The 27,942-nt window shown below is 43.3% G+C and overlaps 1 long non-coding RNA gene across 1 annotated transcript; it reads right to left on the bottom strand.

Annotated features, from left to right (window-relative positions):
• Nucleotides 1-10,666: 10,666 nt before the first annotated feature.
• Nucleotides 10,667-16,353, bottom strand: LOC125755597 (uncharacterized). Its single transcript, XR_007412443.1, has 2 exons — nucleotides 15,676-16,353; nucleotides 10,667-11,269 (listed from the first exon to the last, which is right to left on the bottom strand). It is a non-coding gene; the product is annotated as an uncharacterized LOC125755597 (long non-coding RNA).
• Nucleotides 16,354-27,942: the final 11,589 nt, after the last annotated feature.

Below are 27,942 nucleotides of genomic sequence, written 5' to 3'. Positions count from 1 at the left end.
TGGGTCAAGTTCAGTCTGACATAACAAGCGGGAGGTGAACTACATTCAACTCAGCGCTTTTCACAATATGAACTTGACAGAAGACTCATTTCTCAAATACCATGGCCTACATCCTACTACCTGTATTTAACAATTCTGACTGGTTCTATCCAACATGATCTGCAAAGTCAGATGGACAATGCCTCTGATGTTGTCTAAGTATGTACACATTGTGTGGCAAAACAGTATTACGAGCACAAGAAAATGGAAGGTTCTGATGGAAAACAGAGCTAGCTAGCTCGAGTGCTAGTTAGAGATAAGGAAACGTGCCTTTTTTCGAACAAGAAACTTGGCTTCAGGTGGATGTGAGGTTGAGTCAGGGCTGGGAGGAGAGGCTGACCTCAGCGGGCAGAGCCTGGCCGGGGTCCGGGTGGCCGGCGGTGGGCAGTGCACACCGCTGCGAGGGGTCTCTAGCCACTCTGGGTAGTTTTGTTTTGTTTTGTTTTGTTTTGCTTTGTTTTGTTTTTTATTGGAGTTCAATTTGCCAGCATAGAGCATAACACCCAGTTTTGATGTTAGCTTTCATTTCCAGCTTCCCAGCTTCCATGCCTCCTCCCTAGACTGCAAATTGGAAAACGGTCCCTGGGCGCTTAACAAATCCGTGGACTTTTAAAAACAGTTCTGCAGTTCTCGGGCCAATGCTTTGTCCAAGAGCATTTAAGACTGATTAATTATTTAAACTCCATAACCTCCGTGCGTGGTAGTTGCACACTCTTCGTCCCCACCTTAAACACCCAGATACGAGAGACGAGGGTAAGTGGCACAGTGGCCCCCGTCGCACAGGGCGCGAGTTCCTGGTTTGCCGCCCGGGTGCACCCGGCAGCCCCAGCCCCCGGGGGCGCGGGCGCGGGCAAGGGCCGGGCGGGTCGGTGCCAACTCGGACGGCGGCTCCGGCCCCTGCCGACTGCCCGGGAGAGCCGCAGGGGCGAGCAGCCCGCCCAACTCTCGGCACCACCTGCAAGGCTCCTCGCAGCGCCGAAAACCTCGGACCCGCAGGCCCCCACCCCCGCCAAAGAACTCCGGATCTCGGAAGCGCGGGCAGGTAGGAGGGGTCCCAGGAGCTGCGCTGACCCCGGCCCCCACCCTAGCGCGCGACCCGAGTCTCCCCCGGACCCACGAGCCTAGGAGCCCAGCCGCCCCGCGCCCCGCGCCCCCCCGCCCAGCCCGGGCTGCCCCCCGCTCGCCAGGCGCGCGCCCCGCGGCGCTCCGACCGCAGGCGGCGGGAGCATCTCCGGCCACCGGCCCGGGCGGCGCGCCGCGGGGCTCGGCTTCGCCCCCCCTCGCCGCAGCCCCTCCCGCCCCCCGCCGGTCGCGTCCGCCGCCACCTGCCCCGGCGCCCTCCGCCGCCCCCTCCGCCGCGAGCGCCCTACCTGAGCCGGAGATGTGCACCCGGAGCGGGCGGCCCCGGCTGGAGCACGCCGAGAGGTCGCTCTGGGAGCGGCCGCGGGGGCTCGGCTCCCCGGGCAGCCTGCGCAGGGCGGGCGGCGCGGCGGGCTCCCGGGGCTCGGGGGCGTCGGCCGCTGCGGGCGGGGCCGGGCCGCCCGGGGGCTCTGCGGGGCGCCTGCCCGCCTCGGCCATCGGCCATCGGCTCCCGGCGGCGGCCGGCCCGGAGCGCGGGTGGGGCGGGCGCCGCGACCCCGAGACCGCGCCGAGGGCGGGGAGGCTGGACGCCGTCGCCGAGGAGCCGGCGGGAGGGCGGGAGGAGGAAGGGGACAGAAAAGTTTGCACAGGAAGGAGCCGCCTACCGCCGGCTCCCGCTCCGCCGGCGACAGCCGCGCAGGGCTCGCAGCTGGGCCGCCCTCGGTGCCCGCGACCCTACCGGGGGGAGGCTGCTCCTCCCCCAAGCCGGGCACCGCCGTGGGCCCGCGGGCGCCGGGGTCGCGCGGCCGGAGGGCCTCGCCGGCGGGGCGCGTCTGGGCCCCGGGAGCCGGGACGCTAGGGGTGGGGGTGGCCAGGGCGGCGCACGTGCAGCCACTCTGCGCTGGAACCGGAATGGCCCGACCCCGCTGACCGACGCGGCCCCGGACTCGCGGCCGGGTTCCCGGCACATCCTGGAGCCCCTCGAGTCCAGTCCAACGCCCTTTCCCCTCCCTTCCAGCCCTCAAAGCCCTTCTCCACCCCGACCTTGGCTGCCCTCCTGGGTTTCTGTCTGCTGGGTAAACTCAAAGGTCTTGTTTAAAAGGCCAGGTTTCTGAGAACTGAATAAACAGCAGATTTGATTACTGAGCCTCTGCTCTCTAACGGAGAGACAGACCTCCCGGCCCTGCGGATTGGAGAATCTCAGCTGACACCAGGCCTTGCAGGATTTTGCAGACCGGGCCCGTGGAGATTTAGCTGGTTCTGCTGGGCATTTCTCAGGCTAAGCTTCATCAGGTTCAGGTTAGGCCCCGACGTTAGGCAGGTTGTGACGTGCCTAGAAGGGAAAGGTTGTAAATCGGGCTCAAGAGTCACCTGGAAAGCCATTTCTGAAAACTTATGGCAAAACAAGAATGACCCTGGGTTCACCCACAGGCCAAAGATAGGCTGCAGGAAGAGAAGGAGATTGGGGGGAGGAGGGGTCAGGGTTAGCCAGGAACATTCATTGACACACGCGCCCCTGTTCCCGGTGCCACCTCAGGCACTTTGCACTCATTCTATCCTCTAGTAAGAAAACCAGCCCAAGCAGAGCGGGTAAGATGAAAGAGGAGCAGAAATGAGGGGTGCAAGCTAGCAACGTACCTTACTACACAGAAAGGCCTTTGTAGCAACTGGCTGGTGATGATTACAACAGCTCACCCTTAATAATCTCAAATGTCTTTCACCTACAATGTTCACAGCAACTCTTTGGGAGAGGATACGATTATTCTAGCTTTTCTGTGAAAACCATGCAAATACAGGTCTATTTCCGCCCAGTGAACCACACTTGCTAGTCCTGCCCTAAATATTTCCTACTTTCCCACCTCTTCAAATTTACACACCTCCAAAAAGAGACTTTACTCATTGGGAAGTATAGGACAGAAGAATGCTGCTGAGCATTGACTTGCATTGTTTTAGAAGATGGGTCATCGATAGGATGGAAGAATAGCTGAGTTTCTCACTTTCCCCAAAGCATCGACATTACAGTGGCATTCTCATCATCATCATCATCATCATCATCACCTGCTTTCCCGTGTATTATATCTGACTCTACATCCACTTTCTCAGCAGTGAGCTCCTCCTTGCAAGCTGCCCGCTCTCTGGGGCACACACCCCTGTTCCCTGCATGTGGGCCTCACCCCACATGGATGATGGCATGAATGCTCCCACTATCCTTTCAGGACTCCTGCTTCTCCCTTCTCTGCTTTATCCTCTATGTCATCTCTTGTGAAAATAAATGAGTAATGGATTCCGTCAGACACAGGAAGTCTTCCCTGGTGTGCTATTCAGTTATTTAGCAATTTCTCGTTTCAGCTTGTTATTCAATAAATACATATTTGAGTGCCTTGGTGGGCCAGGCACTGTGCTAGGCACTCTGTGTCTTCAGAGTCTCTCAGCCTCGTGTTCCCCTGTTCCGTTTCCCCTCACAGTCCAGCTTTGAGAGAGAGGGTAGCACCTGCCTGCTAGTCCTGTGTCTTCCCCTTCCATGCCTTTACCCTCGTGTGGGACTTCTGTCCCCACTTCCAGAGGATGTAACTGCTTGGACCATGATCACTTTTTAGCACCTGGTTGTCAAACGCACTGGGAACCTCTCGGGTCCGACTTAACCTGACCCCTGCTGTAGCTATTGGCACTCTTGACCACTTGTCCCCTTTCCGGACTCTGCTTCCCTGATTTCTGGGACATTCCGCCCTGTCCCGGTGTTCGTCCACACTGCCTCCTCATCACTCTCTTCCCAGGATCTCTCTTTGCACCTGTTCTTACTGACGCCCCCCAGCAGTTATCCTTTTTCTTCACATTTGACATGTGTTCCCAGGAAATCCCGCTTCAGCTCTGACCTTGCAGGTCTCTATCCCCAGCCCAGCCCTCTCTCCTGGTCTCCAGATCCCAGTCCTGCTGCCTACCAGGCTGCTCTTCTCAATGTTTCTTGAATGCTTGGCAGTCGACATTCCCGGAGCTGAGCTCCTCCTCCGACTCCTCCACAAACGTGTTCTCTCTATTCTCTATCTAAAACAACTCACTCCAGAATGTTTGCTCCCTGCTCTTCCACTGCCACTTCTCCAGGTTGAGACTCATCTTCTGTTTCCTCCTCAAGGGAGGGCTTCTGCCCCAGGCTCACCTCCTTCCACTCCACCCTTCTCTCATTCCTAAAATGATCTTTCCCAAACACCCATTGATTTTGCCTTTCCTCCCTTAACGTCCCTTCCAAACGAGCATCCGTGACACACATTCAAGTGCATACTCCTCAGCGTGGCGTATTAGCGCTTCTCTACCATGCCCCGCACTCTTTCCTTGCCATTACACGTACCTGCTCTGGGGTTGCTCATCTATTTATGGCTCCCTGGTCATCTTCTCACGGCACACCCCTCACACCCATTTCCTCTGCCTACAGTACCATTCCCTACCTTCCCCAACTGACCAACCATCATTCATTCTTCAAGCTTCACATCAAGTGTTCCCCCATCTGTGAATCTTTCCCAAAACCTCCCAACCTCCAGGTCAGGCAACTGCCCCTTGTGGATAGTGTCAGGATGCCCCATGGGTATCTCTGTTATGTTGCTTTTCACACAGGATTGTAGGTGTCGGGGCACTAATCTGTCTCCCTTACTCCCTGTGAGCTACCTCAGGGCGGGAAGTGCCAAGACTGGTCCTTGTTCTCCCAGATGCTGTGTGTTGAATGAATAAATGGAATCAATGAATGAAATCTATCTGGGGAGACAAACATTAACAAATAATTACCAGGCAAAGTGGCAAGTGACAAAATTGAGATATAAGTGGAAGGTGCTTGGAAACCCAAAGGAGCAAGCACCTAACCTGCCTGGTGTGAAGGATCCAGGAAGGCTTCCCAGAGGAAGTGTTTTCTGAGATGCAAAGGCACCCCAGGAGAGGACACCTACAAGGAGATAGATGCTTGAGGAAGACACTCTCAGGACACTGTAACATATAGCTGCGGAATAGGAAGTCTATGAGGAGCCTAGGTTTTGAGCCTGGAAAGGTGAACAAGAAGTGGAGTAGGACTCACTTTTCAAATACCATTATGTGCAATCATAAAACAGACATCATATTTATTTTGGGGTTTGTTTATTTATGTTTTTTTAATCCTGTCTCACTCCTGCCATAAGATTTGTTTTCCTAGCAATATTCCCTTGGCACTTAAGACAGTATTTTGCCCAGCACTTAATAAATGTAAGCTATTTGATAAAAAGAGAGACAGTTCCATATTTCAAAGCAAAATACTTCTAAGTGCTATTAGTTTGTTTGGCTATTTTCACTAAATATCATTTCTAAAAGGATAGAGAGAAAAACTGAAGATGTGGGATGCCTGGGTAGCTCAGCAGTTGAGCAGTTGAGGATCTGCCTTTGGCTCAGGGCATGATCTCGGGATCCCAAGGTCAAGTCCTGCATCCTGCTCCTTCCAGGGAGCCTGCTTCTCACTCTGCCTGTGTCTCTGCCTCCCTCTCTGTGTGTGTCTCTCATTAACAAATAAATAAAATATTTTTAAAAACTGAATATGTAAAAGGAATTACTTTTAATTATATAGAATGTTGTAACATGATTTAACACACTAAAAATATAATCTGTTTTACCATTTTCTTTAAAATCATGATTTGTATAAGATTATAAAAGACACAATGAAAATTTATCGACTACTTTGATCTGCCCATTAGAGCTTAGAACACCCAGCTTTCAAGAGGAGTACATGGAGGTGGTATGGAATGCATGTACTTCAAGGCTCGTGTCTTCCTCCTCCCTCACTGGGCCAGGTGAACCTCTCCTAAAGGCACAACTGTCTATTATAGTTCACTTACAAAGGAGGTTTTTTTGTTTTTGTTTTTGTTTTTTAAAGTAGGCTCCACATTGTGGAGCCCAATGCAGGGCTTGAACTCAAGAACCTGACTGAGATGGAAACCTGAGCTGAGGTCAAGAAGAGTCAGATGCTTAACAAAACGAACCGAGCTAACCAGGTGCTACTGGAAGGAGGTCTTTTCATTCATTTACTACATAGTGAAAGGTACTGCTATTTTCTAAATTAAACATGCTAGGGAGCTGAAGGATATTTTGCAAATCATTGATATTTCATAGCATGGTAGTTTTTATGAGTGGTACCCAAGAGTTGTGCTGCTCAGATTAAAGGCATTTCCTTCTTTCTGTTTGTTTGTTTGTTTGTTTAAGAGAGGAGAGCATCAGGAGGGAGGAGCGTGGAGCCTGACTCAGCTGGACCTCATCATTCTGAGATCCTGACCTGAGTTGGATGCGCCACCGACTGAGCCACCCAGGTGCCCCTCCCTGAAGACATTTCTTGAAGTCAATACCAATCCCCTTGTAACTCGGAATCTTTTTTTTTTTTTTAAGACTTATTTATTTATTCTAAAGAGAGAACAAGCACATGTGAGTGGGGGAGGGGCAGAAGGCGAGGGAAATAATTTCAAGCAAACTCCCCACCCAGCTCAGAACCGACTTGGGGCTCAGTCTCATGACCCTGAGATCACAACTTGAGCCAAAATCAGGAGTTGGAAGCTCAACCTGCTGAGCCATGCAGGTGCCCCAGATTACTTTTATAATTGTAATTTTATTATGCTGTCTGCCCCTGCCCTTCATATATATACAAATTTCCATTTATGAGAATTTCTATATAAAAATGCACACAATATGATTAAATTTTTCTTAGAAAATATCCTTCCCAGATACATTGCATCAGAAATGAATGTCTTTCACAGACAATATTATTTCCTTAATATAGGCAGATAAAATCGTTATGAGTAAAGAAAGGGGGATCAAAGTAATAATTGGAAAAAGAAGTGTCATAGATCAGAATGGATGATACACAATCAAAATGAAATAACAGAAAAGCAAGGAATCCAGGTACTAAACAGAGCTTGGTAACAACAGCAACAAAAAATGAAGATAAAGGACCATAATATGTGAATGCAGACCTGCATTGAAGGTTGCACTAAAAAAGAGAAAAAAAAAAAAGAAACTAGTTTTCAGGACCTGTAGGGTTTCTTCTGATCTGAGATTTGATGGCTCTATGAGAATTTTTATTTGTATTTGTTTTAAAAGTGAAGATGAAATTGTTTTATGAGAGAGCCCAAAGCTGGTTCGTAGCTTTGATTCCAAACTACCATCTCTCTGTGCTCTACTAGGCTGCAAAAGTAAGCATCTTCCTCCTTTCCCCGTCTTCCCTTTTTCCTTCCTCCCTTTCTCCCTTTCTGGTGCTGGACATTTACAGCTACTCTGTCCTACTGTCTAGACTCTGTGCTAGGCACGGAGGTAAAGAAATCTCTCCAATCTCAGACTAACAGCTAAGGAGACAAAGGTGTACAGACTATAGTAATGAAACAAAGGAGGCAATTCTTGACCCTCTTGTATGAGTCAGGAAAGACGTCAAGGGAGAGAAGGAGGTCCTAAAAAACAGAGTGGAGGTGACATAGAGAAAGAGGCAGGGAAAGCATGGCAGAGGGAATACCACGTTCAGGCACCCAGGCTCAGCAACTGAAGAGAGAAGTAGGGGGACAGGAGTCTGGCTGGGCCCTGGAAGAGGGTGAGGAAATGGTGGGACATTAAACAAAGAAGGTCATCAAAGCATTTAAGCAGTGTTGCAACATGATCAGAGTTATTATCTTTTACTTCAATTTTGATACCCAAATTTGATACCTAAGTAATATAGATACTTAATTTGTTGAGTTTTTTCAGGATTTGAAATAATGTACAAGTGCTGAGTGTAACCACTGGCATAAACAGGTACTGGGAACTCAATACAATGCTGTCAGACAAGTGGGATATGCCTCATATTTCTTTATTTCTACATTCATATGCAGCTCAGCCCCACCTGCAAAGGTGGCCCCGAAGACACTTTCTAGGATTCCTTCCTTCTCATAGAATCAAACGATAATTTTAGTACTTTTGGCTTTAAGAAGAGATAGGAAGGGACTGTCCTGTGGTAGCTAAGGTCTGCTATAGTGTCCTTTACCTAGACTCCCAGACATCAGCATGGTGTGCGCATGACACTCAGTCAACACAGAAGTCATCCCTTCTATGTCCTGACTCCCCAGAGACTGTTAGAGGGGTGCTACAGTACCCATCACTCAGATATCAAAAGTCTCAACCCCATTCCCAGTTGGGGTTAGAGGTGTCCAACACACCTGGCGATTGGGTCCTCCTCAATTCAACCCTCAAAACACTAAACTCAGTTTGTTGGTAGAAATACAAAATGCCACAGCTGCTTTGGAAACCAGTGTGGCAGTTTCTTAGAGGGTGAAATGTACACTTACTGTGACTCAACAACCCCACTCGTAAGTATTTACCCAAGGGAAATGAAAACTCATGTTCATACAAAACTGAAAGCAAGTGTTTATAACAGCTTCATTCATAATCTCCAAAAACTGAAAACAACCCAAATAAGTAGATCCATATAGTACTTAAGTAAAAGAGGCCCGACTCCAATGACTTCTTGGAGAATTATTCCACTTCAATGTTATTCTGGAAAAGGCAAAACTATAGGGACAGGAAAGAGAGCAGCAAGTGCCAGTGGCTGGGCAGAGGGAGAGGGGATGACTTTTTGGCTAATAGAACTATTCTATGTCTGGATTATAACAGTGATTGTACAGCTGTATTTGTCAAAAGTCATAGAGTAATATACCACAAAAGAGGGACATTTATTGTGATTAAATTATACCTCAGGAAAAAAGAAAAGGAAAAAAAAATCCCCCCCATGTTGTCTCCCCTTTCCTTCCCTTTAAGGGGATTTAACCAAACCAAATGACAGCTTGGCCACCTGATGTGCAGCAAGCCAATAAAAATTGACACTGAGCTTTTACAGTGGAGAAGGACAGGCTGTTTATTGGCGTGATGCCACCCAGAAGAATGGGAGCTAATGCTCAAGTCCCAACTGCCTCGACTGACTGCTTGCAAGATGAGGGTTTTAATGTGTGAAAAGTCAGGATAAGGGCCTCAGGGTCTTGGATCATGCTGATTCATTAGGCATAATCAATGGTCAGCTATAATAGTTCCTTTCTTATCATCTTGTCCCTTCTGGTGACCCTCGGTCTGGATTTGTGTGACTATAGTGAGGTGATGGTTCTGCTTCAGAGGTCTGGTCGTTCTGCCGTTAGGGGCCTGGAGCTGCAGGACATTCTGGGCAGATGGCATTAGCGATGTCATCTCTGCAGTGTCCAAAGACAAAAATTCTACATCTCATAATAATTACTACACTGCAAATTATTATTATTACTTTCTTGAAAACATGGCATGTTGCATTTGATATCTCAGGCATCCCAGATGTTTTGGGAGGCAATGTTATGTTATTTCCTGAGGCAATTTTAAAGGGTTTCTTGGAGAAAACAAAACAAAACAAAACAGAAACTAAAGACTATGTGATGTGGTCAGAAGCAGCTAGGAGCCTAAACTGTGGGGTCTGTGGGGACTTGCACCCCTGCTTACAGGTCCCCTTGCCTTTGACCACTCCTCCATCTTCAGGGATAGGAAGGAGGACCACTTCAGCTCCTCCCTGCTGTATAGGGGCAAAGGTTGGGGTCACAGGAATGAAAGTGTTGCTCCTCTAACTAGAAGAAGTGCTCTTTGGTGCCTAGCCTTTACCTCAGTACCTTGGACAACCATGAAGTCAGTTTCTGCTTTTGCAGCCTTTGGGTAGCATCTCATGCCAAGTTTTATGAGCAGAGCAATCACAAAGAGAACAGCCAAAATAGATAATCCCATTTTGGTTAATTCTCAGAGTACTGATCCAATGCCTTGAGTAACCAGGAAAGCCGACTAGAAACCAATTCCATTTTGCTCCTAGGGTTCCAGTGGGAATCTGTTGCAGGCAAGTGGCTTATTTGTTCATCTCGCCTAGGTGGGTTTACACCTCAGCTGATGAATGAAGGCAAATGCAGCAGGAGGAGTTAATTACCTTACATACCCATCCTTGTTCTGCCAAAATAGAATCCAAGGCCATTCTCTAGACCAGAATCACCTGGGCCGAGAAGTCTAATTAATGATTTTTGTGGAGCTGGTTTTGTTTGAGCAGTTTCATTGGCTAACATTACCAAGGTGATAGAAAGATTCTTGATCATGTATTCATGAGCCCTTATTCCCCACCAGGGCAAAAATGTTCTCCTAAATGAATATCAAAATTTGTCCTCATGGGGCACTGGCGTGGCTCAGCTGGTTTAGGGTCTGACTCTTAATTTTGGCTTAGGTCATGATCTCAGGGTTGTGAGATCAAGCCTCATGTGCTGAGTGCAGAGTCCCCTCCCTCTGCTCCCCCCCTTTCCCCCCCCGTCGTGCTCTCTCTCAAATAAAAATAAATAAATAAATAAATAAATAAGTATTTGCTGCAATTAACCCCTATCTGGTGATGATTCTCTCTTTGTTTGATTAAAAAAAAATGTTGAAGAGGGTTAGTTCAGTGACTGGTTTCCATGGAACTGTGAACAGAGAAAGGAATAACTAAATTCTCTAATAAGTAGATCCCTCTTATTTTCCCATTGTTGAGACATGGATAAGCCTAGGGTTGATTAGAATGATGGGAAATCTTTATTTTGACCAAGAAAACATTACAGATCCATACTGTGTAGAGGCTGCTTTTAGACAATAGGCCTTGGCGATGAAAACTCATCAAGGCAAAAGGCCCATGGAGACCCTCTGGCTGAATACTGACAGGCCCATCAGATGACCCGCCTCAAAATATCTACAGCCCCTAACTGACCATTGTGCTACTTACAAACAGGCACTGTTACCCCAAAAGTGAGAATTCCATACGTCACCATACCTCACCTTCCCTCTTTAAAAACATCCCCCACCCGCTGCCTCCTTACAGAGGCCTCTCCTCTACTGCCCTGCTGCAGTAACATCTACCAACTTTGCTCTGCCTCAGGTGAATCCCTTCACCTCCTGCACCACCAGCTTCCACCCTATTGTCACACCGTATTTGGGGGCCCACCTCCGATCAAGAGAGACACCACATTTAGACACGATGCATTCTTCCCTCAGAGCCAGAAGGTTTCACTGCTCTGTGCTGGACCTTAGGTAGGAGTCTGTTCTGTATCTCGCCAGCCAGCTGTAGTCTTGAGGGTAGTCAGTTCGGCAAACAGGTGTCTTATTTCAGGAGGCAATCCTGTAGGTGGACTCTCAAAGTTAGGCTCTATTATGCAAGCAGTCAGATTAATTAATAAGAAATATTTCTATGGAAACAAAAGAAAAATACAGGTTTATGTTTGGAGCAAATTAGAAATCCAGTGTCTAAACCAAGAAGATTCCTTGGATGTGAGATGGATTGAGGTCAGACAGTGGCAATCTGACAGACTGTCCTGGTCTGCACTTTGAATGCCTCTTGTGATCTTTCTGAATCGCCCATTCAGCAACAGACTGGAAGATTGTATCGACATGAGGTGTTAGGGCAATTTCCCTCAAGTTCACCTCAATTCACCTAGCGTCAGTCTGCAGGGCTTCGGGGAATAGGGCAGGTTTAGTTCAAGTCAAAGAATGGGAGAAAATTGGAAACCTTAGTTTGGAGAGTGATAGTCAAGATATTCAAGGACACCAGAAGAATTCAGGGTCCAGCCCAGTTATAGGCAAACAATAAATTTTGCTTTTCCTAGCCTGGACCATACCAGTTGACCTTGAGTCTAGGTTTCTACAGAGACAGCCAGTGGATTCGTTTGTCTGGTCTGAAAAGACACAATAACTCATTAGGGGGAAACAATTCTCTGAAAAACAAGCTTTAAACTTTCTGCTAGTTTCAAATTCATTAACTCAAAGGACACAGTTTTGATTCCCCCTGAGTTATGATTATTCTTCAGTCTTGAGGGATTGGGATGATGACGGCTCTGGCTATTTCCTTATCTCCTTGGGTGAGGTAGGTATCAGATAAAGAGCAGTTTTTGCAAGTCTTGGCTGTAAACAAGATTGCTTTTATGGTTAACAGGCCTAAGTGCAAGGCTAAGCAGAGGTTCCTAACCTATAGGTTATAGCAGCAAGGGAAATAGAAGAAACAGGAAGTCAGGCATGCTAGGTTTTTCCCTGGTATACAACGTCAGAGCCTTGGTAATAGAACCAATGTTTCTAATGGTGTCCTGTTACAAGGAGAAACAGATTTTTATTGAATTTATGCAAATAACTATGATTGCCATGACAGAAAGAATACTCAGAGTTTCTGAATTAAAGGAGGGTTCAAACAAGGGAAAGATAAATGTTTCATACTTGTTTACAAAGGAATATTTTACTGAGTCATGCATAGCTTAAGAGAAAAGGTTTCCTTAAATCTGGAAGAGCAAATGTTGCACAGCTAGCAATGTTTTAAGCAAGTCATAAAACTATGATCATATTTCTCAATTCATTTAATCCCATGTCATTAATTCTTATTCTGTTTGAATGCAGTTTTCCCATTAGTTCCGTGAATTCTTTTTTATTTTATTTTATTTATTTATTTATTTTTTTAGTTCCATGAATTCTTAGTTTAGTTTTATGGTCTTATAAGTATAGAAATGTGTATTTGGCAAAAGTCCTTTCAATGAATCTCTTTGAAGCCAAAACATATTTGCAAGATCCTCAGAGTAAAAAATGACTAAGTAACAATACTCAGGAAGGGCCACGGTTAAAGATCTGATGAGAATCCATTATAACACAACTTATAAGAAAATCTGGTTATTTCCATGACACATAACATTTTAATAATTAGAATTAAAAATGGTGATATTATATTAGGACATATTAAAACTTTAGGAATTTCAAATACTTCTAGGAGTTACAGTATTTACCCATATAATATAACTAAGTTTATCATCACTTGTTTGACAATGTTCTCCAGGGAATTTAACATACCAAATAAATCAGCCCAATTAGTCAAAAAGACTTCATTTAGAATTTGAATTTGGGGAAGTTTATAAAATTTTGGAGCACCTAGCTGGCTCAGTTGGTAGAGCATGTGACTCTTTTTTTTTTTTTTGAATCAGAAGGTTTTAAAGCACATGCCTAAATAGGATTACAGATCATTACAAAATATAATAGTTATTTTTAAAGATTTTTTATTTATTTATTAGACACAGAGAGAGAGAGAGAGAGAGAGAGAGAGAGAGGCAGAAGGAGAAGCAGGCTCCATGCAGGAAGCCTGACATGGGACTCGATCCTGGGTCTCCAGGATCACGCCCTGGGTAGAAGGTGGTGCTAAACCGCTGGGCCACCGTGGCTGCCCAATAGTTATTTATATAACCAACGTGGCAACAAGAGATTCCAAGGGCAAATATGGAAGATTACATAATTAGCAAAATTAAGCTTTTTTAACATTGAGAAGATTCAGCTTTCTTAAGTAATCCAAGACCTAATAAAGACAAAACATAGACCCTTTGTTTTTCTGGGCCGATAAAGAAAAACTTTTTTGATAATTTCTTATTAAGAATAGATCAATAATCTAAGAAAACTTTGTCATTTTAACAGAAATAAAAACTAAATTCCAGTTTTATATCAGTGTACTTTTGACATTAAAACTCATTCAGTTCAATCTTACTCAGTTCTGACCAATCATAAAATTCCTTTTCACAAATTTTCTACAACTTTATTTTTACATGTAGATTTTGTCTTGAGTTTTCCCTCTTCGTTTTTAATTTTTTAAATATGTTTTTAAGACAGATTTTGGGAGAGAGGGAGAGAGAGACAACACAAGTGGTGGGAGAGGCAAAGGGAGAGCAAGAGAGAGGACACCAAGCAGAGTCCACGCTGAGTGCAGAGCCTGATGCAGAGCTTGATCCCACAACTCCGAGATTGTGACCCAAGCTGATCAAGACTCAGACACCCAATCAACTGAGCCACTCAGGCACTCTGAGCTTTCCCTCCTTAAATAATAAGCTTCATTCTATGACAAAATTACTCTTTTCCTTCAACAAAAATGTATTCCCATTCTTCAACTTTTCTTACCAAAAACACATTTCTAATTTTCCCTGCATAAAGAGATGCTTCTCTTATCATTTCCAGTAGTCTCAATTACTTTACCAGAATTTTAACTCTTAGAAACCTGTCTCCAACAAAAACTAACTGGGGAGCAATTGTGAACTATTACATCAAAATTCTTTAGGTTGGCAAATCTATGAATATACTTATAATTTCCAGAAACATATGTTCTTTTAGAGTATAATCGTTTAATGAATCATGAAATATGTTTACTAATAGACCCAAATATCTTTAATTTCCCTGTAAAGGGAAGCCAAAAGTAGATAAACCTATGTTTAGTAATTAATTTTGTCTTATTTGGAAATGATCTAGATATCCAATTTAACCCAATTTATCATTTAACCTAGAAAAGTTAGGGATGGCTGGGTGGTTCAGCAGTTGAATGTCTACCTTTTTATTTATAAATAAATAAAAAATCGTTTTTAAAAAAGAAAAGCCTTAAAGTTTTAGGTTATCAAAGATTTTGGAAGTTATTTAAAAGTTTATCTAAAAACCCTCTTTTTTTCTCATTCATGTCTATTTAATTTACTTACTCTTGACAACTATGCTTAGATTATCCATAGAAGCTTTGTAAGATTGGTCATTCTCTTAAATTTTATATATCTCTCTCTATATAAAACGCTTATATATAGATACATAACATTTTGTAACAGGATCAAATTAACTTCTTTGACTTAAGTAAACCCAAGCAGAATAAAAATTTTAATTTTTATGCTGGTAACTTTAAAGACATATCTACTTTAATTAAACCAACAATCTTGAATTAGCTTTAGTATCAAGTATTTCTCCAGCTTATGTGAACTTGAAAAACATTTGGATTAGCTTTTATCTTTCTGATCTTTAGAATGTCCAATTCTCATAAGTTCTTTTTCTTTTTAAAGATTTTATTTATTCATGAGAGAAACAGAGAGAGAGGCAGAGACACAGGCATAGAGAGAAGCAGGCTCCTCACAGGGAGCCTGAGGCAGGACTCGATCCCTGGACCAGGATCACGCCCAGAGCCAAAGGCAGATGCTCAACCGCTGAGCCACCCAGGTGTCCCGCAATTCTCATAAATTCTTGAATTTAAACCACTTCAATAGAGCTCTTTTACAGGTTAATTATAGTAATACCATCTGGAGGTAGAGAAATATCTCACATTTATAACATATACAGACACACATATACAAACAAGATGCAAACAAAATCCAGTCTTTGTTTTACTAATACTCGTGAAGAGGACATTAAAGGCCCAATTTCCAAGTTCCACCTTTTTGTCCCCTTTCTTTTTGGGATGAGTAACACGAACATTTTATTGTCATCATGCTGTTGGAGTACAATTTACAATTTTTTCTGAGTCATCCTTTTCTCATACAAAAGTATAAACGATTGAACATAGGTTATTTCATCCCATTGTAAACAATACAGACAGTGATAAAATAGAACCAGACACCAGAATAACCCCTGAAAAGGCTATTCCCTTATATGCCCAGGAGGGGAAGTTCTCCCTAAACCATATAAACCCCAAAGAAGTTTATAACAAAACGTAAAAGGCAAAGTTCCTCCTGGTGTCAGTCATCACGCAGCAGGGTTACTTACCAGGAGAAGGCTTCCCAGGTCAAAAGAAGCCTGGTGCCTTGTTTCTCCTACTGAAAGCGAAGACCCAAAGCTCCGTGGGTCCTAGATACATGATTAACTGAATGCTTCAACCCTGACTCCAGAGTAATTTGGTCCTCAGAGCCCCAAGGCTGGATCTTAGCATTCCATCCTGGGTTGGGGGCCTACTAATCACAAGTGGAAGTCCCCACTAGGGACAAGTTCCCTTTGTGGTCTCCAAATTTGTGACCATACCAAATGACAGCTTGGCCACCTGATGTGCAGCAAGCCAAGAAAAATTGACACTGAGCTTTTACAGTGGAGAAAGACAGGCTGTTTACTGGTGTGATGCCACCCAGAAGAATGGGAGCTAATGCTCAAGTCCCAGGTGCCCCATGGCTTGCAAGGAGAGCACTTTAAAGGGTGGAAAGTCAGGATTAGGGCCTCAGGGTCTTGGATCATGCTGACTGATTAGGCAAATCAATGATCAGCTATAATAGTTCCTTTCTGACCATCTTGTCCCTTCTGGTGACCCTCTGTGTGGATTTGGTGTGACTGTAGTGAGGTGGTGGTTCTGCTTCAGGGGTCTGTTCATTCTGCCTTTAGGGGCTTGGGGCTGCAGGACATTCCAGGCAGATGGCATTAACGATGTCATCTCTAGAGCACAAAAGCAAAAGTTCTACATCTTGTGACTATTATTATGCTGCAAATTATTATTATTTTCTTGCACACATGGCACATTGTGTTTGTTATCTGAGGCAGAACAGCATCCCACAGACTTTTCGGGAGGCAATGTTATACCCTGAGGCAATTTTAGAGTTTTCTTTAACAGTAAATAAGGGCTATGTGACTGTGGTCAGAAGCAGCTAGGAGCCATATGTCTAAATTGCGGGGTCTGTGGGGGCTTGCATCCCTGGTTTCAGGGACAGTCTGGCCAAATTTCCTTGAATGGCCAAAATTTTCAGAAAACAGACCTGCTTAGAGTTGTTCTGTGCTAAGAAGCTTCCTTTGTTTGAAGGCCTTGTACTCACATATAAAAACAAGAGATGTCAAAATGCTATTATATGGCTCCCAGGAAACAAAGGTCTACTCTTCTGGAAGGGAGACAAAATTATCTTTTGTCTCTTCTTGATTCATCTGCAGCTGTCTGGAGATGGCGGGTGGGGGAGACCCAAACAACAAAACACAGATGTCGGTATAGGGGCTGTCTTTTGGACTTGGCAACTTCAGGTTTGTTTGTTTTTAAGCAAATAACTCCCAAACAAATTGAACTTTCAGAAGGGGGAGGAATAAAAAAATTACCATTAATTCTTTGACGAGGTGACCCTGCACACACACATACACACACACACACACACACACACACACACAAAGACAGTAAAACTTCTGGAAATATCTTCTGCTCCATTCTCTCTCAGAATAGCATCCCACCACAGATTTGTTCTGTAGGCTGGGTATGTTGGAGTGAGGAGATAGAGGGAGACTCCAGGGAGTTCAAGAGAAATGGGTGCAGAGAGACATGGAAAAAAGAAAATAGTCATTTCTCATGCGTATCATCCTTTAAAGGATATAGAGAGGGTGATCTAATAAGAAATAGCTGGACAAGAGGGTCCAATAGCTAGGCTGGCCAAGGGAGGCCTTTTTGAAGATGCGGCCTGTGTACAGATCTAAAAGATGAGGTATTACAGGTACCGAGGGAACAGAAGCTACCATTACCAGAGGGACTGGCAGATGGGGAAAGTCTGCAGAAAGGATGAGCTGTGGAAAGGCAGCCAGAGGGGTTGGGAAGTAAAGCAAGTGTGTGTGTGGGGGTGGGGTAAAGATGATACAGAGAGAAGTAAGTGGGGGAGGAGGGGCCCACAGCCTCTACTAACCCAAGTGGAATGTAAATCCTTATACAGGAGGGATGCCTGGGTGGCTCCGTGGTGGAGGGTCTGCTTCTGGCTCAGGTTGTGATCCTAGAGTCCTGGGATGGAGTTCCTCACTGGGTTCCTTGTGGGGAGCCTGCTTCTCCCTCTGCCTTTGTCTCTGCCTCTCTCTCTCTGTGTCTCTCATGAATAAATAAATAACACCTTTAAAAAGAAAAGACCTTATGCAGGAGAGTGAGATCTGAATGACGTCATTTTAGATTTTGTGTATGTGTGTGTCTTGTGTCTGCAAGTACAGATGGATTGAAAGTGGAAGATGAGGGAAAGCAGCGAATTGGGGTCACTCCAAGAGTTTGGGCTTGAAAATAAATGGTAAAATTGGCTTTTAAAAAAAAGAAATAGAAATAAGAAAGATTAGTTTTATTCAATATTTTAAAAATAAGACAAAGCTATAATAATTAAAACAATGTGGTGCTGGCCTATTAATCACTGTTAAGATTTATTTAATACGTACAATATATCATGCATCACCCGATGAACTTTAGATGTATGACACATGTCAGCCTCACAAAAACAAGGACTTAATAGCCCTATTTTAAGGATGAGAACAAAGGCACAGAAAGGTCAAGTAAAAGGTCCCCAAGTCCCAATGCTTTTATATAGTCTAGCTCCAGAACTCATGCTCTAACCACACATCACGTTACCCATTGGCCCCAATGAGATGGCTAAGCTCATGGACATAATATGGAATCCTAACAAGTCCCAAATATATCTAAGTCTTAGTCTATCATAAAGGCACCATTACAAATCAATGGGAATTAACCAATAAATAGTGTTTGAAAGTTTTCCAGCATATTTGGAAACTATTTCCTAAATCTTCCTTTGACATATCCACTAACAAAGATATACTTTAAAAAGATGAATTAATGAGTTAAATGCTAAAAAGCACAAACCATAAAAAGATCAAAGAAAAAAATAAGATAGCAATGAAAGTAATGGAAGAAATCACAAAGACAAAAAAAATAGGTTTGATTTTGCAAAACTTAAGAACTATAATGTAAAACAATTCAGAAACAAAATGAAAAGTAAATTGCTTTCCAGAAATATTGTATCCAATTTATAGTATGGCTCACAAGATCGCATCAATTTGTACATTTGCTTGCAGTATTTGAGAGCACTCCTACTTTGCCCGCATTGGCCTTACAATTTTTGAAAACATTTTCTAAATTGGCAAGAAAGAAAATGGTGAGTATCTGTTGTTATAATTAACATCTTGAAAGTCTGGTGATTTTGAAAACCTATGTGATCTCTTTATTGGCCTTTTGTGTTTCCTGTTTGTGAAACGGCTTCTCTTGCCCTTTCTCTGTTTATCTGTGCGCATTTTAGCCTTATTGATTTGTAGGAGCACTTTATGGATTAAGAAGAGTACAATTTCTTTCATATTTGTAGAAAACATATTCTCTCAGGTCATTGTTTACCTTTTAGTTTCTATTTTACATTTTTGGTTGCTATTGTTAATGGATTTTTTTTTTCCAAGCTAGTTGTTGCTTACACAGGAAAGCTATTGATTTTTATATCTTTGTGACCTGGTATCTTATTGAACTCTTTTTAGCTCTAAGAGTTTTCAGTTTATTCTCTCTTGATTGTTTTGGGTCCATAAAAATATCTTCCACCTGAAGGAGGGAGAGATGGAGTGAGGAAAGGAAGAAGGGAGGAAGGAGAGTATTTTCCCTTGCTAATCTTATATCTCTCATTTAGGCTTGATAGACTACTTTTACTTTTTAAGTAGAATTTTCAGCAAATTTGTTGACAATAAATATCACAGTTTTTTCTTTATTCTAAAGGGAATGCCCCTAGAATTTCACTCTTTTTTTTTAATTTTTTAAAATTTTTTATTGGAGTTCAATTTGTCAACATATAGCATAACACCCAGTGCTCATCCCACCAAGTGCCTCCCTCAGTGCCCATCACCCAGTCACCCCAACCCCCCCGCTCACTTCCCCTTCCACTACTCCTTGTTCATTTCCCAGAGTTAGGTGTCTCTCATGTTTTGTCACCCTCACTGATATTTTCTCTCCTTTCCCTTTCACTAATTTTTATATTCCCCAAATGAACGAGACCATATCATGTTTGTCCTTTTTTGATTGACTTATTTCATTCAGCACAATACCCTCCAGGTCCCTCCACATCGAAGCAAATCGTGGATATTTGTCATTTCTAATGGCTGAGTAATATTCCATTGTATACACATACCATGCCTTCTTTATCCATTCATTTTTCGATGGACACCGAGGCTCCTTCCACAGTCTAGCTACTGTGGCCATTGCTGCTATAAACATTGGGGTGCAGGTGTCCTGACATTTCACTGCATCAGTATCTTTGGGGTAAATCTCCAGCAGTGCAATTGCTGGATTGTAGGGCACTTCTATTTTTAATTCTTTGAGGAACCTCCACACAACTTTCCAGAGTGGCTGCCTCAGTTCACATTCCCAGCAACAGTGCAAGAGGGTTCCCCTCTCTCCACATCCTCTCCAACATTTGTTGTTTCCGGCCTTGTTAATTTTCCCCATTCTCACTGGTGTGAGGTGGTATCTCATTGTGGTTTTGATTTGTATTTCCCTGATGGCCAGTGATGCGGAGCATTTTCTCATGTGCTTGTTGGCCATGTCTAGGTCTTCCTCTGAGAATTTCACTCTTAAATATGAAATCGGCTCTTGATTTGATATAGAAATTAATAACTATTTTAGGAATTATCCTTCTTTTTTTTAAGGGATATATTGTCACAGGATGCAGAAAGCACACTAGCAGCACCATACATTCAGTTCAAGGGCAGAAAAAAAGTCTTCCTCAACTATTTTCTCTCTTGTGGATGATTAAAAAAACAAAAGAAACCAGTCTCTTGATTTTCCTTTGGGTAATATTCCTCCTCCCTTTGTAAAGATCAACTTTGTTGAAGTTTAATTTATATACAATATAGGGATCCCTGGGTGGCGCAGCGGTTTGGTGCCTGCCTTTGGCCCAGGGCGCGATCCTGGAGACCCGGGATCGAATCCCACGTCGAGCTCCCGGTGCATGGAGCCTGCTTCTCCCTCTGCCTGTGTCTCTGCCTCTCTCTCTCTCACTGTGTGCCTATAAAATAAAATAAAATACTTAAAAAAAATAATTTATATACAATACATTGTATCAATTTACATATATAATTTGATGAATTTTGACAGATGGACACACTGGTCAAATTGCCACAATCAAGATGCTGACAATTTCTATCACTCCCAAAAGATTTCTCCTGCTTCTTTGTGGTCCAACTCTTTTTGCCCATAGCCCCAGGCAACTACTGACTGCTTTTTTATCATTATGGATTATTTGACATTTTCTAGAATTTTATGTAAATGAACATTCTGTATGGACTCTTTTATATCTACTTTAAAAAAAAACCTTAGCTCTACTCCCACTTCTAGAGGTAGATGTGGCCCCTTGAAAGGTAAAGAAACGACGCAACTAACAGTAGACTTTCTGTACCTTTCGATGGGCCATATCTACCTTTCTAGAAGGTAGGTCCCTGTGAGGTCCCCTGGAAGCATCAAGGATAGTTTTACTTAGGACATTAGTGAAGAACTCCAATACTAGTGGTTAGTGAGGGTGACTTAGATCCTTTGCATTTTGAGGGTTTACAAGGAAAAGTGTACTACTCTCGGCATTGATTCTTACTCCCTGTGAGGGAAAGGGGAACAGATGTCGTGAGTCCACAAGGGCTTAGACTCCAGAACCAATCATCAGCAGTGCCCTGAAATTCTGAAGGCGGCCACTTATGTGTGTAAATGGAAAGGACTCACAGTCTAGGCACTCAGAGAGACGGCCACTCAAGTGTGCCAATTGCTAACCAAGGGGAGGTCTCACTTTGAAAAGCTAGATATGGGGCAGCCCGGGTGGCTCAGCAGTTTAGTGCCGCCTTCAGCTGAGGGCGTGATCCTGGAGACCCGGGATTGAGTCCCAAGTTGGGTTCCCTGCTTGGAGCCTTCTCCTTCTGCCTGTGTCTCTGTCTCTGTCTCTCTCTCTGTCTCTCATGAATAAATAAATAAAATATTTAAAAAGAAAAGAAAAGCTAGATATGGACCCCTATGCTATCTGGGGTGCAAGCCAAAAGAAGTGGCCATGGAGAGTAGCCCCTTGAAAATCCAGGTACCTGTACCCTGGGGGTTTTGAGGGCGGGAGTCATACGTGTACATTAGTTCCTCATTGCTACTGTAACAATTTACCACAAACTTAGTAGTTGAAAACAACATATATGTATTATCTTACATTTCTGAAAGTCAGAAATCCAAAATGGGTCTCAGTGAACTAAAATTGATGTATTGGCAGAGCTGTGTTCCTTATGGAAGCTCTCAGAAAAAATCCATTTCTTTGCCTTTTTAGCTTCTAGAAGCTGTAAGCATTCTTTGGCTCCTGATGCTCTTCCATATTTAAAGTTAGCAATGGTCAGTCAAATCTTCTTCATGATGCCATCCTTCTGGCTCTGACTCTCCTGCATCTCTCTTCTCCATTTAAGGACCTTTGTGGCTGCATTTGGGCTTACTCAAATAATCCAAACTAATCTTCTTACTTCAAGATCACCATATTAGCAACCTTAATTCCACCTGCAATCTTAATTCCCCTTTACCACATAAATTACTACATATTTATCATAGGTTCTAAGGATTAGAAGTGGACATCCTTGGGGAGGGTATTATTTTGCCTACAGAAGTGTGTGAAGGAGCTGACTACAAACAGTTACCGCTTTGAGAACCACATACCAGGATCCTGGGCAAGCAAGAGATCGCCATCCATGTGAAGTCAGTTTTCTAGCCACAGAGAGCTCACTATCATGAGAACCCATGCATAGTTATCCTGGGCAATCAGGGAAATGACCATGAGTGGGAAGGAAAGACTGGGAGAGCATCCTCCCTTGAAGAATCCAGGAGGCCAGCCCTAAATGTCCACAGCACAGACTAGGATTGTTTGTTCAATTCGGTAGGGCAGTTTGCAATAAAATTCACAGCCTTCTCCCAGAGCAGCGAGAAGCAGGACAGTTGTGAGTGGCCCAACACCAGTGTTCTCCCCACGGGGATGTGGAAGTTGGGACTCATTTTTTTTTTTTAATATCATGAGCACCTACAGCAGCTCATGCAGATAGGGAGAGATATTAGGCTCTCTGCCAAAAAGTAGATGCTTGAGTCAGAACACTATTTTTAATAAAAATAAAACACGAAGAACAGGGTTTAACATTTTATGTTACAACATTTTAAATAGGAGCACCTGGATGGCTCAGTCAGCTAAGTACCTCCTGCTCAGGCCATGATCTCAGGGTCCTGGGATTGAGCCTGCATTGGGCTTCCTGATCAGCAGGGAGTCTACTTCTCTCTCTCCCCCTCTGCCCCTCCTCACTATTTGTGGTCTCTGTTGCTCTCTCTCTCAAATAAATAAATAAAATCTTTAAAAAAATTTTTTAAATAAAGATAGGCTCCAACCTTGCAATTAAGAAAAAAAAAGAGTAAATGAAAATATCTATCCTGTGATTCTGAGGATGAATCCATACATATAAGATCATGTTTCAATATTTTACAAAAATAAGGCAGTCCTGAAATTTCCTTATTTGTTATGTTGCTCAGTAGCTGAGATAGAAGGATTCAGATATGGTCTTGCCTTCAAAATTAAGCAAGATTTCAGGGTGCCTGGGTGGCTCAGTTGGTTGAGCCCCTGACTCTTGATTTCAGCTCAGGTCATGATCTCAGGGTGGTGGGATGGGGCCTCAGGCTAGGCTCTGTGCTCAGCAGGGAGTGTACTTGAGATTCTTGCTCTCCCTCTGCCCCTCCCTCCCCACTCTCTCCTTCTAAAATAAGTAAGTAAATCTCTAAAGAAAAGCTTTAAAAAATTTAGCAAGATTTCACTGTAGTTTCTGAAAAACTGAAATGAAAAATGAAAAATGGCTCATTTTTATAATCCCATTTTCCTTGTTGATGAATAGTATATATATATATAGTATACTATATACTGTATAGTATACAGTTTAAATTTTAAATTTTCTGTGAAAATTGGGAAAACATAAAATATAGAGATAAATCTTATATACACATTTGAGGGAGTCTTTTTCTTTTTAGAATGAATATTTAAGCAGTTTTGTGGTCAGATAATAATGAGTGTACTCATCTTCGCAGAATGAATGAAGTTCTTTTTGATTAGTTCTCAGTGTCAAATATCCGTGGATGAAGAGAATGTGTTGTAAGAAACTGAGATGTAGCCCCTATCTAGAGACTTCAAGGAATTGCAGTCATGTGTAGTACACATGTCACCATCTTTATTCCTCGATAAGAGAGTCTACAGAGACTAACATGAGAAAGGGGTCTCTGCAAGATGCCAGTCTGTTGGACAGGGCATATCTTCAGATGAGCCAGCCATCACCTCACCAGTGCACACACTTGCTTCTCTATTTTTTTAAAAATTATTTATTTGAGAGAGAGAGAGAAAGAGAGAGAGAGAACAAGTAAAGATGGGGAGAGGGAGAGGCAAAGAAAGAAGCAGACCCCTTATTGAGCAGGGAGCCCATGTGGGGCTCAATCCCAGGACCCCAGGACCATGAACTGAGCTGAAGATAGACTCTTAACCAACTGAGCCACCCAGGCACCCCCCTGCTTCTCTATTTTGACCACTGTGTCATGTTATAATTTTTGATAACTCTATAGGTCTTACCTATTGTAGCCTCACATGGGGCTCTGATCATCATTTTTTTTTAAGATTTTTTTTTAAACTAATCTCTCCACCCAACATGGAGGTTGAACTCCCAACCTAGAGATCAAGAGTGTCATGCTCTACTGACTAAGCCAACCAGGTGCCCTGAGGCTCTGGTCAACTTATGAGAACATTATAGCAATTTTTTCCTAAATTCTATCTGCAGGACTGACTTGACATCTTTAATGTCTTCAGCTACTCTGGTAAATAGCCCTCAGTGCTCTAAAATAGATAAGATGCTCTGCCTGCCTCCTATGAAAATTGCTCGAGGCTTTTCTAGTCTTTTTTACAGGTCTTATCTATAGATTGTTGCTTAGAAGACTCCCTCCCCTCAGTGCTTTCCCTCCCCTTACTGAAATGCTTCACACGTCTGTCTCATAGCAGCCCTAAATCATTGCTTATCTCTGTGGATAATTTATCTCTTCACACAGGACTCTGGCTTTTAAGGGAAACAGTTCTTGGAAGCTTCTTGAAGGCTGGTTTTATATCCTGGACACATTACTTATGCTGATGGTCTCTGCCTAGAACACCTTTGCTCCCACTGTCTGGTTAACCTAATTAACTTACTCATCCTTGAGACCTCAGTTTAAATTCTAATTCCCCATCTCCAGCCCCCAGACTAGATCAAGGTCCCCTACCATATGCTTCCATAGGATTCTGTACTTATTTGTTTGGTCATTTGTTCAATGTCTTTATTTTCCATCTATTCTCCATTGAAGAGTAAACCATATGGGGGATAGGACTGGGTCTGTTTCCTTGGCATTGCAACTGCTGGGCTCAGTTTAGTGCCTGGCAGAAAGTAGGGGCTGAAGAACTACATTTTGACTGAATAAAATAAAGCAGTAATGATATCAGGGCAGCTCTGCATTTAGCATGATGGTTGAAAACATGGGCTATAGTCTATTTGGGCAAGTTATTTAGGCTCTTTTAAAAAATGATTGATTGATTGATTGATTGATTTTACAGAGAAGAAGAGAGAGAAATCATGCAAGAAGGGGGTAGGAGGAGCAGAGGAAGAGAGAGAAAAGCTTAAACAAGCTCTAGTCCCAGTGTGGAGCCCAACGCCAGGCTCAATCTCAAGACCCTGAGATCATGACATGAGTGGAAATCAAGAGTCAGGAGCTTAACTGACTGAGCCACCCAGGCACTCCTAGGCCCTCTTTCTTGTATTATGGGGCTTAGAAAAGTCAGCATATAGCGAGCACCAACCCATATATACTAGCACCTGACAGACCTATCTCTCTGTAATCATGGCATTTTCATGATCACCACATTCTATTGCTGCTTTACTAATGCACTTACCCTGGCTCATCATATAAATATTTCATCTAATCTCTTTGTGTATTTTTAGTGCTTATTATCCCATTTCTCTAAGTTCCCCAGGGCTAACTTATCTATCAGTGCAATAGGCACAGTGCCCGGGGCCCTACAATACTTGTCAAGGCCCATAAAAATGTTTTAATGTCTTCTACTATTTGAAAGAGAAAACAACCACACCAACCAAACTTAAAGGAAATGTTTACATATATAAATATAAATGAATTGTATTTTATTTTATATATATTTCATAGATATGCCTTTTACATATGCTTTAAACAAATGTTTTATGTATTATAAAATATATCAAATGTATGTGCTTTTATACCAACAAAGCTAGCATATATATGTAACTGTTTATGGAGGAGGAAGGATCCCCTGAAGCCAACAGGCCGGGGAAGTCAGAGTGGCATGGCCACGTCCCAGCCTGCTGCTCAGCATCAGGCTTCCCATTTCAGTAAACAGAAAGGAGAACTGAAATACCAGGGCGGTGGCGTCACAAGCTGCGTGCACCATCAGAAGGGTTGATGGCTAGGTCAGGCTGCTGACTGTGAAGGGACATCCCAGCAGCAGGTGACCTTGCTATTTTGGCTCTATCCTCAGAAAAGAAAGGTGCTCCCCCGGACCGGGCTGTAGAGAGGGCTGGCTCCCTTCCTTAGCAGCCCACCCAAGCTGCTGGGTCCTCTATCCTCGCGTCTATCCTCCCATCTGTCTTCAGGCAGATCTCCTGCCCACACTCACATCCTTTCCCCCTCCCTGGTGCCCAGGACCCTCAGCCCCCGGACAGTACCGGGCTCCCTTCCTGCACTGTGTCTCCAGCATTTCATTTTCATGCCTCCATCTCTCTCCTCCTCCCTGCCTTCTTTCCACTCCCTGTTCTTTTGCATTGTCTGACTTTCTTGGCTTTGTAGTTACTTTTTTGATTCCAAATTTCCGGCATTCTTTTATTTTCCTTGCTACCTTTCTGTTTTTTTGTTTGTTTGTTTGTTTTCTTTTTGTTAGCTCCATGTTCTTGGGTTCTCTCTCTCTCTTTCATTTTTCACTTATTTTTTTGAGTAGAGTTGACATAGTGTTATATGGTGTATGATGTAGTGATTTGACAAGTTCATACGTTGTATGATGTAGGTGTATGATGTAGTGATTTGACAAGTTCATACATTATTCTATGTTCACCACAAGTGTGGCTGCCATCTGTCTTGTTCCATTGCTATTACAATATCGTTGACTATATTCCTTATGCTGTGCTTCTTATTCCAGGGACTTACTCATTCCATAACTGGAAGCCTGTAGCCTGCTCTTCTTCACCCATTTTGCCCATCCCCCCACCCCTGTCCTCTCTGGCAGTCATCAGCTCCTTCTCTGTATTTATAGGTTTGATTTTGCTTTTTGTTTATTCCTTTTTTAAGATTATACTTATGAGTGGAATCATATGGTATTTGTCTTTCTCAGCTGACTTATTTCATTTAGCATAATATCCCCTAGGTCTATCTATGTTGTCTCAAATGGCATGATCTCATTATTTTTTATGGCTGTATAATATTTTATTATATATGTTTTATATATATAATATGTGTATGTATATTTCTTTATTTTTTATAAATATTTTATTTAAATTCAGTTTGCCAACATATAGTATAACACCCAGTGCTCATTCCATCTATAGTCCTCTCTTGATGGACACTTAGGTTGCTTCCCTATCTTGGCTGTTGTAAATAACACTGCAATGAACATAGGGTACATACATCTTTTTCAAATTAGTGTTTAATTATTGGATCATATATGGTACTTCTATTTTTAATTTTTTGAGGAATCTCCATATGTTTCCTTTCTCTCTCTTTTCAGGTTTCTCTTAGTTCTTTCTTTTTCCAAACACTCTCTCTTTTTTTAATGAGTGCATGGGCAGGGGTAAGGGGCAGAGGGAGAGAATCTCCAGCAGACTCCTAGCTGAGCATGAAGCCCAACATGACTCTGAGATCATGACCTGAGCCTAAATCAAGGGTCCAGTACTTAACCAACTGAGCTACCCTGGTGCCCCTCAAGCTCTCTTTTTTTTGTTTTTGTTTTTTAAGTTATTGTTCCTTTTCTGTGTTTTGCTTCCTCTTCCTCTGAGAACCTGGCCCTTTCCTTCCTACTCCCAGACTGCTAACCAGGACTGTAGAAATTCCACTCTCTGCGCTGACCAGCAGAGCCCTGGGGACATCAGCTGCCTCAGCCTTTGGGACCACTGGCAAGGAGACTTGAAGTGTGATGTAGACCTCTTCTCCCAGAATCAGGCCTTTGTGCACAGGCACTAATTAGATCATTCATTATTCAATGAAGATAT

The sequence above is a fragment of the Canis lupus genome, chromosome 1 (assembly GCF_003254725.2).
Source record: "Canis lupus dingo isolate Sandy chromosome 1, ASM325472v2, whole genome shotgun sequence".
Classification (NCBI taxonomy): domain Eukaryota; kingdom Metazoa; phylum Chordata; class Mammalia; order Carnivora; family Canidae; genus Canis; species Canis lupus.
The sequence above is the reverse complement of the archived record's forward strand: the minus strand, read 5'-3'. Positions and strand labels throughout refer to the sequence as shown.